General features: G+C 53.0%; 1 protein-coding gene and 1 long non-coding RNA gene across 4 annotated transcripts in view; one reads left to right on the top strand and one right to left on the bottom strand.

Annotated features, from left to right (window-relative positions):
• Nucleotides 1–5,568: 5,568 nt before the first annotated feature.
• Nucleotides 5,569–9,465, bottom strand: LOC144457460 (uncharacterized). The gene is made up of 2 exons (XR_013486771.1): nucleotides 9,182–9,465; nucleotides 5,569–7,095 (listed from the first exon to the last, which is right to left on the bottom strand). It is a non-coding gene; the product is annotated as an uncharacterized LOC144457460 (long non-coding RNA).
• DGKD (diacylglycerol kinase delta) overlaps nucleotides 8,517–10,970 on the top strand; it is a 123,124-nt gene continuing 120,670 nt past the window's right edge. For 2 of the 3 annotated variants that reach the window (XM_078154630.1, XM_078154629.1), the window contains exon 1: nucleotides 8,518–8,688. The gene's annotated coding sequence lies outside the window, so the exon portion shown is untranslated. Of the gene's footprint in view, nucleotides 8,689–10,970 lie in introns of all 3 variants that reach the window. The other variant, XM_078154627.1, reaches the window with a different exon arrangement.

Raw genomic sequence — 10,970 nt, 5'->3', positions numbered from 1 at the left:
GGAGCTTTCCATAGTCTGCAAACAAGAGCCAAGCAGCTGCCTGGAAACCATCCCTCACCCGGGGACGCAGGAGACTGTTCAGCCCAGAATGTCTCAGAGAGAACGAGGCCTCGCTCCTGGTTGTGTTTGATTTTGTTTGCTATTTCAGAATCCCTCTGCGGAGCTAGCAGCTTATCCGGAAGATACTGCAAGCGTCTTCATCCTCTCAGGCCTCCCAGAACCCAGGGGAAAAGAGGAATGGAGTGGAGGGATTTCTTTCCAGAGGCTGCTGGCTAGAGCCCGGGGAGGAGAGCTTGGGATGGGGACTGGCGTCGATGTAGTGTCCAGCCTTAGCCACCAGGTGGGGCAGTTGCTCTGCACTCAGGTTATAGGGGAGGGCTTCATTTGGAGAGGATAGGATGGAAGGATTGTGAGCGACCCTGCCGACTCAGGGAGAGTCTGGATGTAGTTCAGGGATCTGGACAGCTTCCTGTGAGTCCAAAGGATGCTCGAAGTCTCTTCCGATCCCCCAGCTGCTACAAACTGCCTGGGTTCTGTTTCGGGTGTTGTTTCCCCAAGTAGAATGAAAGCTCTTTGAGGGTAGGGACTGTCTCAGTTTTATCTTTATATCCCCAGCGCCTAGCACATAGTAGCCATTAACTATTTTTTTTTGATTGACTGATCGAAAAACCTGATGTTTCCATTCAAAACCTTATGCAAAATAACCACTACCATCATTGCTGTGGGCTCAATCCTCTGGCATTGGGCAATGTCTAACAGGATCATGGAAGCTTCAGCACAGGCCTCAGAGAAAAGTTCCTTCTTCCTTCTGCTTTAGGTGACTGGGGACAAGGGATGTGCTGGTAAATATTTAACAACCAGCTCACTGGGTGGGGGGGTGCACTTGACACACTTGTAAATTTAATCTGCATTAGTAACATTTTCTCTATCCCTTTCTTAAGTCTAAACAATTACACCACTCATTCATCCATTTAACAAACATTAAGTGTACTTTGCTGGGCACTGAGGGCACAGACAAAAATGAAAGAGTCCCTGCCCTCCAAGAGCTTACATTCTATTGGTGGCGAACATGGACACGGAAAAATACAAAACTCATACAAAGAACCAAGGAGGAGTGGTTTATACTAATGTTCCAGGCTCGAACCTGGGCTACAAATACAAAGTATAATGAAAAACAATTAATAAATAAGTACAAAGACTTAGCTAGGTACTCTTGGCTCAAAGGACTGAGCCTCTCCCAGCTGGTAGAGATTGATTACTCCATGCTCTGCACCTGCATGAGGGTGAGAGCCATTTGTTTGTGAGAGCCATTGAGAAGAGAGTTCTGATCTTCTGGCTTCGACCTTGGAGAGAGAAACACGTACTTCCAGGCTCTCTTCAGGGAGAGAAAGACTGGGAAGAAGGTAACATAGAGAGGTGCCGGAAACCTCCATCATGTCCTGCCCCAGCTAGCAACTTCCCCTTTGCTAAGAGCTCGGGCTCTCTCTCTCTCTCGCTCTCTCTCTCTCTCTCTCTCTCTCTCTCTCTCTCTCTCTCTCTCTCTCTCTCTCCCTCTCCCTCTCCCTTTCTCCCTCCCCCACCCTGTCTCCCTCTCTGTCTCTCTCTGTGTCTGTCTTTGTCTCTATCTGTCTCTGTGTGTATGTCTCTCTCTTTCTCTGCTCTCTCATCTTGTTCTCAGCAGGAGAGCTTATTTACTCTGTGTAATTCGTGGCATATATTTTCCTATGTATATTTTCTCTGTTTTCTCTTTCGCTTCAATCTGGGTTAATCAGTTTATTTGCTATTTGCCATGTGTATTCATCATGGAACTGGTATGGGTGGGGAAGTTTTGGATATATACTTTAGGGCACTTTTCACATCAAGGGATAGTGAGCAGGAATGCAGCTTGAACCTAAAAAATTATTTCTAATATTCAAAGAAGCCAATAGATAAGAGTTTCAGCCTGATACCCCCTCTCTCTGAGGAGATGGGAGCACCCACCTTGTGACTTCAACCTCCTCTTTCCCTCCTGGTGAGAAGGGAAGGGGCGGGGGGGGGGAGACTAGAGTTCTTGCCTCCCTGGGAGTCACATCTGGACAGACCCATGTGGATATACATAACCTACATGGGCAAAATAACACACAAAACACACACCCCTTACATATATAAATGTGGTTTTTCTTATTGGAGCTGGATTGTATTGGCACAGGGAACTCCCACCTACAGAAATGCTTTCTACCATGTAGATCAGCACCTTGTCAGCAGCTTCCAGTTTGAGAGAGTAGCCTAGAATGCTGAGTTCCATGGCCACCCCGCTTAGAAGCCAGACTTGAATTTGTCTGTTTTCAACTATGTCACCCTGCCTCTCGGGTGTTACAGAATGTCATGGAGGCCATCCTGGAACCCTCCTGATTAGCTGGAAAAGGCCACTTCCCATGGAGTTTCCCCCATTTTTTGGCCCCCTCCAGTGAGTACCACACTTGAGCCCCATCTAGTAACATATGTGCTTTGGCCCCTTGCCAAAGGGCATCACAACCAGCAGAACAAGTTGGTCCCTTAGTCCTATGACGGGAGGAGAGGCAAAGACAGATGTGAGACTTGCGTATGAAAAACACTAAGAAAAATGGTCCCCAGAAACAATGCACTTAGCCGGGGCAAAGACAGCTTCATCATCTTGTCTTCCAGCTGCTCATTCTCATATGAACCAAAGGAGACTTTGGAGCTAATAGCCAAGGAACTCTGAACCCCAGAATTGTTCTATGATTACTTCACAAATAAATGTTTCCCAGTTATGGCTTAGACAGCAGAGGTCAGGACTTTGTCATGTACTGGTTAATCAACCTAAGCTCAAGTGAGGTTTCTCACAGAGGGGCCCCAGCCATGAACTGGGAAACCTGGGTCCAACAAAAGACCCAGAGATGCATGGAAGGGAGGCCACTGCTCTGTGAACTGATGCCTAGGAGATAGAAACTCTTCAGAGCACAGCCAAAGAAGCAAAGCCGGAAGAGCTTTGGCAAATCCCAGACTAAGCATCTCTGCCCTTTCTGGAAGAGTATGGCACCATGCCAGCAGCAGAACAAGCTGGCCTAGCAACAGTGTTCCTAGCCCAGGGATGAAGCAATATTAAAACAGTGTTGGAATGGACCAGTGAAGCTTAGCATGAAGCTCCTGCCCTTCAGGGACCTTGGGAAGGACAGCCCCAGAGAAGTTACCCCAAGGCCACTGCAGCACTTTTAGTTTATGCCCATTCTCCCCCACAGCTGTTTGAGGGTGTGCCCCTGTTTACGCGTAGAATGTTAGGTAATTATTTTTGCTTTACCTTTTGAGTCGCTTTCGTTGTTGTTGAGTTAATGGAATCAGCTGCCTGGTTGATGGGAGGCACAGCAGTGGGGGCTCAAGAGTAAATGTTAGCTGCAGCCCCAGGGTTACCCCTAGAGCTCTGAGAATGGCTGTGGCAGACACTCCCCTCCCCCTCCAACCCCAATCTGCCAGGGTGGCTGCAGGTTGGTGAGGGTTCCCAGAGAAGGCTGAAGCCCCTCTTCTGTATCCCCATCTCCCAGTTGTAATAACCACACACCAAAGACCGGGGAGCCCTTTCTTTTCGTCATTCATTATCTATAACTCTGGGGAAATGCAGAGTATTTCTATTCTGTTGGGAGGCTGGAGAAACACTACCGTCTGTTTAATTATTTAAGGCATAATCTGTGAGCTGAAATCAGCTGTAGCTCAGTCCCTCCCCCCCCCCACTCTCTAGACAAAAGGCCCTGCAGCAGTCTTGCAGGTCAGCCAGGCCCCCCCCCCCCCAGTAGTATCCTGAGTTGGCTCAGCCCTTCGCTGGACCCTGACTGTCCCACTGCTCTGTCCAGCAGCCCCAGCCTGCGGTGCCTTCCTTCCCCTACATCCTAGGATTTTCTTTAGTTTCCACCCTGCTGCAATTCTTTGGACTTCCCCACCGTCCCTCAGGGACCTCTTCATCCTGCAAGATCTATCAGCCCAGGAACTCACACCTCATCAGTATCCTCTGTCCTTGGGGCTCCTCTGATTGGAGGGTGGGAGTAGCCAGCTCCTCCCAGAACTTCCATTTAAGGCAGGAGCCTGGACTCTCCATCTCTCCATTTCCTACCCAGCTGTACTCCTTTGGGCTTTTCCATCATCCCCTCCCAGGGGAAAGGTTTCCTTCAGAACAAAGGATGAACATCCTCTCCCCATCCCCATCCCCCAGACTCTCCAGGACTACCCCTCTCCCTTCAACTCCTTCTGTGGGTTGTCTTTAACCCATTGGACTGTAAGCACCTTGAGAGCAGGGCTATCTTTCTTTTCTCTCCTCGTATACCCAGTGCATTGCATAGTACCCAGAACATAGTAGGCTCTTAACAAATGTTTACTGACCGGCTGGCCTTGCTGAAATAAATGATTTATCAAAGAATGGGAAAAGACAATAGAGTACAGTAGGCAGCTCTAGCTTGGGAGTCAGGAGCCCAGGTTCGAGCCCCGTCTTTCCCACTTACCAGCTGTGTGACCGTGACAAAGTCATTTAAATTCTGAGTCTCAGTTTCCTCTTCGGTAAAATGGGGCTAATAAGAACTCCTTACCTCACAGAGTCACGGTCAGGCAGTCAATAAACAGTCAGTAAACATTTATTAAGCACCTACTTTGTGCCAGGCACTGTGGTAAGCACTAGGGTTAAAAGAAAGGCAGACAGGCCAGTTCTTGTTCTGGAAGAGCTCATTGAGAAGTGAACCCCTTACCTGAAAGGAAGCTCAGAGGCTCATTTCACAGAGGAGCCCAGAGGGATCGAGGGGCTCCCCAATGTCCTTGGACCCCAAATCCCACCTGCTTTCCATTCAGTCATAGGCCCACCTCCTCCAAATGCTTTTCTCCCAATGTGCCTTAAAGTCCTCACCTCATCCTGGTTCACCCTCCCCGGACACTCTCCGATTTGTCAACCATCTGCTTAAATCCAGTGTCCAGAAGTCCACACAGTACTCCACTTGTGATCTGAGCAGCCCAGCCTAGACTCTGGTGCTGACTTCCCTCGTTTGGGGGACGGAGCCTGAGAGTACACTGGGGTTCCCTGGTCTCCATGTCAGCATCAGCCCGCTGACTCCCACCCAGCCTGTGGTTTGCCGTTCTCCCAGCAGCCAGTGCCAAGACAGCTCTCCCCACTCCTGTACTTACTGGGGTAGTTTTCTAAAGCTGACTAAAGGATTCCACATTAACCTTCGTGAAATAAATTTGGTCCATGATCTCAGTACAGGTGAAGGTGTGTTCCTATTATTGTTATTAAATTACTATATGTCATTACGTTATGTCATTATAATCATACACACACAGCCCATACTGTGGTAGGTGCTTAGCAAATGCTGACTGATTGCTCATTGGTGGCATAATGGATAAAGGGCTGGACCTGTAGTCAGAGGCCTTGAGTTCCAATGTTTCTCTGCCACTTACTACCTGCATGACCTTCAAGGCACTAGGCCTCAGTTTCCTCATCTGTAAAATGAGGATAAGAAAGAAGAGTTATGGAAGCATTTTTAAAATGCACGAGGAGGACAGAAGGAAGCCCAGAAGGAAACACAGTCAAAGAAATCAGCTTTGAGGTTAACATGTTGAATTGATTATTTACACAGGAAAAAGAAAACAGACAGGTTCTAAGGACTATGCCTTTAAACCCAAATCACTCTGGCTGTCACTGATTGGCCAATAATAGGGCCCAGCCCAGGCCTCACTTGCTCATTGTTTGGGTTTTGATAGCTCAGAATATGTGTAACTAGCAATTATTTCAGTTCTTGCTGGAAACTCTGAGAGTCTTCCCCTACCTGACTGATTCTTTTGTGAAGGCAAAGTACCTCAATTCTTACCTAGCCTTTAACCACAGAATGGGTGTTGCCTCAGACAAACTGAGACCTAGGAAAAGGCTAGCTTCAAAAGGCCAAGGTCTCCCACTGCTCTGGGGCCATCACCGTCTTCCCGATTTATGTCTTGCCTTTTGGGCTCCCATGACTCTGAAGGAGAGAGTGAGGCACAAGGTGGTAACAAGCCTAGTGCACTCTGTCCTGGTCAGATCCCATCTGCAGTATTGTGCTCAGGCCTGGGCCAGTCAGTTTAAGGATGGTGATAGATCAAGAGCTTTCTGGAGAGGGAGACCAAGATGGTGAAAGGTCTTGAGTCCCCTCCATTTAAAAGTCAGTTGAGGGAAATGGGGCTTTTTAGCCTGGGGATCCCTGTTTGCAGGGTTCTTAGGTGGAAAAGGATCAGGCTTGTTCTGCATGACCTCTGAGGGCAGAATCCAGAGCCACTGGAGGGAGGGTCTGGGCAGTCTTCAAGTGGCAAGAAGGCCAATCTAGGCTTGATGTCACTGTCTGAACGTAGAATGTGCTGCCTCGGGTGAGTTCCCTCTCTTTGGGACTCTTCAAGCAGGGGCTGGAGGAGCACTTATTATAGTGAGGATGTCTCTGGTGTATGGATTTGATCAGAGGATCACCCAGGGCCCTTTTAACTTTCAAATTCCATAACTTCCTCTTAGTCTATCATCCAGAAAGGAAATGAGGACAGGCTCGTCTTAGTGAGCTCTTGACGATGCCAGCATCACAGCTTCTCTTTCCGAGGGCTCACAAACCATCCCTTGAGCAAACCTGTGCTGGTCCTGCTCTCTGCTCAAGCTCCCTGGCGGTCCTTCAGGGAAAGACACAGAAGACAAAGGGAGGAGCTCCTGGGCCGGGATGAAAAGCTTGTGCAGGTTGGGGTGTGTCAGAGTGAATGGATGGGATGAGTGGGACCATCTGAAGATCCTGATCCTGCTAGTGGAACGAGGAACTGTGGCCCAAATCTTTGTTCAAGATTTGCTGCTTAGGAGTCTTCTTGGAGGAGCAGTAGCAGCTGCCTCCTGGAGGCGACCAAACCAATTTTCCTCAGTCTCTCCCCTCTCAAGATTGGCTTAGTCCGGGGGCAGAGCTTCCCAGGCAACAGGTATCCATTCTGAAGGAGCTTGGTCTCTGCTTCTCTCCCCCAACCCTCCTTTCTACACCACGTCTTCGGTCCTTCTCTTGCTTGGCCCTCCATGGCTGACCAACGATTTCCCATCTTGGCCCCCCATCAGAGGGAGGACTTTCTGCTCTGTAGAAAAAGCATGGGATCTGAAGTCAGAGAACCTCGATCTGCACCCTAGATCTGACACTACCTATGAGACCTTGCATAAGTCACAGGTCTCTAACACTCTAACACTCGAGCCACAGGCACCTCAATTCTGGAAGGCGAGTTCAAATATGGCCTTGGCCACTTGCTAGCTGGGTAACCCTGGGCAAGTCACTTCACCCGAGTTAGCCTCAAGATGACCAGGGCACCTACTCCTTGGTTGCTGCGAGGATTTTTAAAATATTAAACATTGATTTATTTATTTTTGGTTTTCAACATTCACTTCCACAAGATTTTGAGTTCCAAATTTTCTCCCCATCTCACCCCTCTCCCCACCCTAAGACGGTGTGCATTCTGTATACCCCTTCCCCTTATCTGCCCTCCCTTCTATCACCTTCCCCCCTTCTCTTAACACCTTTCCCTTCTACTTCCCTGTAGGGCAGGATAGATTTCTATACCCCATTGCCTGTATTTCTTATTTCCCAGTTCAATGTGAAAACAATTTTTAACATTTGTTGTTAAAACTTTGGGTTCCAAATTCTCTCCCTTCTTCCCTCCCCACCCACCCTCATTGAGAAGGCAAGCACCTCCATACAGGTTCTGTGTTGTAAGGATTAAAGCGGATCCTTGAGCACACCTTGGCTACTCATGGCTGCAGAGCCGGAGGGGGCTGGAGAGGCCCTCACTTTACAGAGGAGGACACCGAGGTCACAGTGGTCATCGGGGCCAATCCCGTCATTTTACAGACCAGGGAACAGGCCCAAGGGAAGGTCTCCCGAGGCGCTGACTGGGTGGTCCCCAATGTCTGTTCAGACAGACCCCCCCCTCCGGCCTGGGCGCCCCCATGGTCGGGTCAGTGGGCCAGTGCTCAATAAGCGCCTCCTTCTGTCGGCCGGGTTGGGGGGGGGGGGTTCGGTCCCTGCCCTCCAGGGGTTTCCATTCTAAAGCAGGGAGCCCCCTTCCCTCCCTTCCTGCTCCCAGCCTTTTGGTGGTTCACCTCTACCTAGGGTTCAGTTCCGTCCCGTTCCTCCCCCCCCCCCCCCCGCAGACCCCACTCTGCCCTTCCCCCCTCCTCCTCCTTCTAGACTCACTCCTCCTCCCCTCCCACTCCCCTCCCCCGCCTCCTCCTTCTCCCCCGCCTCCCGGCGCCTCCTCCCAGGTCTTCCTCCCCTCCCCCCTCCCCTCTAGAGGCCCGCGGGGGGGAAGGGGAGGGCCGGGGGCGGGGCCCAGGCGCAGGCGTTGTAGTCTCCGGCGCCGCCAGGCGGCGCCCCTCCCCCTCGCGGCCCCGCCCCCACAGGCGGCCCGGCCCCCCGGCCCGGGAGGAGGCGGAGTCGGCGCCGCGGGAGCAGCGGCAGCGGGAGCAGCATGGCGGCGGCCCCCGGGCCTCCCCCGCCGCCGCCCCGGCCCCCGGCGGCCCCGCAGGCCCCGGGAGCGCCCGGCCCCGGCTCCGGGCCAGGCCCCGGCTCCGGGCCCGCGGGCCCCGAGGACTCGTCCGACAGCGAGCCCGAGCCCGAGCCGGGCTCCCCGCAGAAGCTGCTGCGCAAGGTGTCCACGTCCGGCCAGATCCGGCACAAGGTGAGGGCCCGGCTGGGCTGGGGGCTGCGGCCCGACCCCTCCCCCAGCGATGGCCCCCCCTTCCCTTCGTCTGCACCGGCCCCCTCCCCCTCTGCACTGTTCCCCCCGCACCATCCCCCCTTCCTCCGCACCGTCCCCCTTCCTCTACACCGGCCCCCCCCTTCCTCTGCACCGGCCCTCCCCCTCTGCACCGGCCCCCCTTCCTCTGCACCGTCCCCCTCCCCTCTGCACTGTCCCCCCCTGCACCATCCCCCTTCCTGCCCCGTCCCCCTTCCTCTGCACTGTCCCCCTCCCCCTCTACACTCTCCCCCCTCCCTCTGCACTGTCCTCTTTCCCTCTGTACTATCCCCCCTTCCACCCGCCCTCCCCTCTGCACCATTCCCACATCTTCCCCCTTCTCCTAATCCACCCCCACCCCGACTGTGCCCTCCCCCATGCCCCCTCCATCCTTGTACCATCTCTCCTCCCCCTCTCTTCCATTCCCCCTTCTCACCCATCTGTGAATCAGCGACCCTGGACCAAGTGCCTAGGACGTGTGCCAGATGCTGCACCAGGCCTGGGATCCCCTTTCCAAGGGGGAGGGGGGGCTTACATTCTGTCCAGACACGTCCTCAACCGGAGATAGTCCCACATGCAGGAGGCAGGGCGGGGGGGCGAGCTTCGGAGGGGCACAGAGACAAGCCCCCCCACCCTGTCCCTGGCTCCTTCACGCCCTCTCCATCCACCTGTGCAGCCTCACCCAGAGCCCTCTCCCCCTGCCAGGCCGTGGCTCCCCTCGCCCTCTCTTCCTGTCCCTGCCTGCTCCCTAAGCAGAGGTTTTATACCCGGCTCCAGCAAGCGCAGAAGAGGAACCGCCCCCCACCTCCCGCGTCGGTAATGTCCGAGCCTCCGCTCCCCCGGCCTTCAAGGCCCGTGTGCTGCCCAGCCCATTCTCCAGAGGGGCATGTGGATCTTGGAGAGTCCAAGAATATCAGCGATGGGGAGGCCAGAGTGACCCCCGAGCCCAGCCCCTTCATTTCTGAGAAGCCCACGAAGCAACAGAGCAGAGACTGCCCAGTGATGGACTGTTACCCAACCCATCCTCAGCTGCTCTCTCTGATACCTCGGGATCTGGGAGTATCTGCTCCCTGGGGAGCATTCAGGCTTGGCAGATTTGACTTGGGGCTAGGAGCCATCCCCCCATCGCCTTTTAGGAGGCATAGGAATTTTCTAGCTTTCAGGGAAAATAAAAAATTTAGTAAAGGCAACACGTGATGATGATGATGATGATGATGATAAATAGCCAGCATTTGTATAGCACCTACTGTGTGCCAGGCACTGCTGTGCCAAGGGCTTTACGAATATGATCTCATTTGCCCTTGGTGGCAACCCTGGAAGGTTGGGGCTGTTATGATCCACATTTTACAGAGGAGGAAACTGAGGCAGCAAAGGTCAAGTGACTTGCTAGCCAGGAAGTGTCTGATTTGAATAGGAGGTGTGGCACGCTTAGCATAATCCTGTCTTAATCCCCAGTTGAAGATCCTGAGAGTGTCCAGGGGGTGGCCCGAAGGATTCTGGAGGAAGGCTCCAAGAGGGATCCGAGGGCATTGGGCTACCTCCAAAACAAGAGTCAGCCCTGGGGCGTGGCCTTTCCAAGCTGGTGGCAGAAGATTGTGCACTTTGGTCCCTTTGGACCAGCCTCGACCAAAAACACCAGCTCCCACAGTAAGAGCTCTAGGCTCCGTGATGACCTAGAACCCAGAATGATGTGGCCTTCTGTCCGTGCTGCAGGGTGTTGGCCGGAGGCTGAGATGAAGCCCGTGCCCTCCTGTGGTCAAGGATAGTCTCCCAGTGAGAAGAGGGGGAAGCCTCCCTTTCTTGGCCAGGGAAGCCTCCTCCTGTTCTGTCAGTGGCTGACAAGAGCGTGCTGCTTCCTTGGGAGCACAGGGGGTTTTGCACGTTCCACCCCATCTTCTTGAATTCTGAGAACAAGTCATGGTTTAGGCCCACCCTGCAGGTTGGTTCTTTCCCTCCCCCGGCAACCGAGTTCCCCAGGAAGGGTTTCTGGAGGCCCTGCGTGATCAGGGAGAGAGGGAAGGGCAGGGGGAAAGGAAACCCTGGGGGACGAGGGGCGGCCTGCCTGCCCTCCACAAGCAGAGGCCATGCAACGTAAGCCAGCCGCTGGGGCTAGATGAGCAGCAACAGGTGAAGGACGAGAAGTTACCAGCAGAAATTTAATCTTTAGACCTCGACCTAAATAATTGCGTATTGATTGACTGGTTGACTGACTTGGCCAAACTCCA

Source organism: Phascolarctos cinereus, unplaced genomic scaffold (genome assembly GCF_003287225.1).
Source record: "Phascolarctos cinereus isolate Bilbo 61053 unplaced genomic scaffold, phaCin_HiC Scaffold_5;HRSCAF=322, whole genome shotgun sequence".
NCBI lineage: Eukaryota > Metazoa > Chordata > Mammalia > Diprotodontia > Phascolarctidae > Phascolarctos > Phascolarctos cinereus.
Note: the sequence above shows the minus strand (reverse complement) of the source record. Positions and strands in the feature narration are given on the sequence as shown.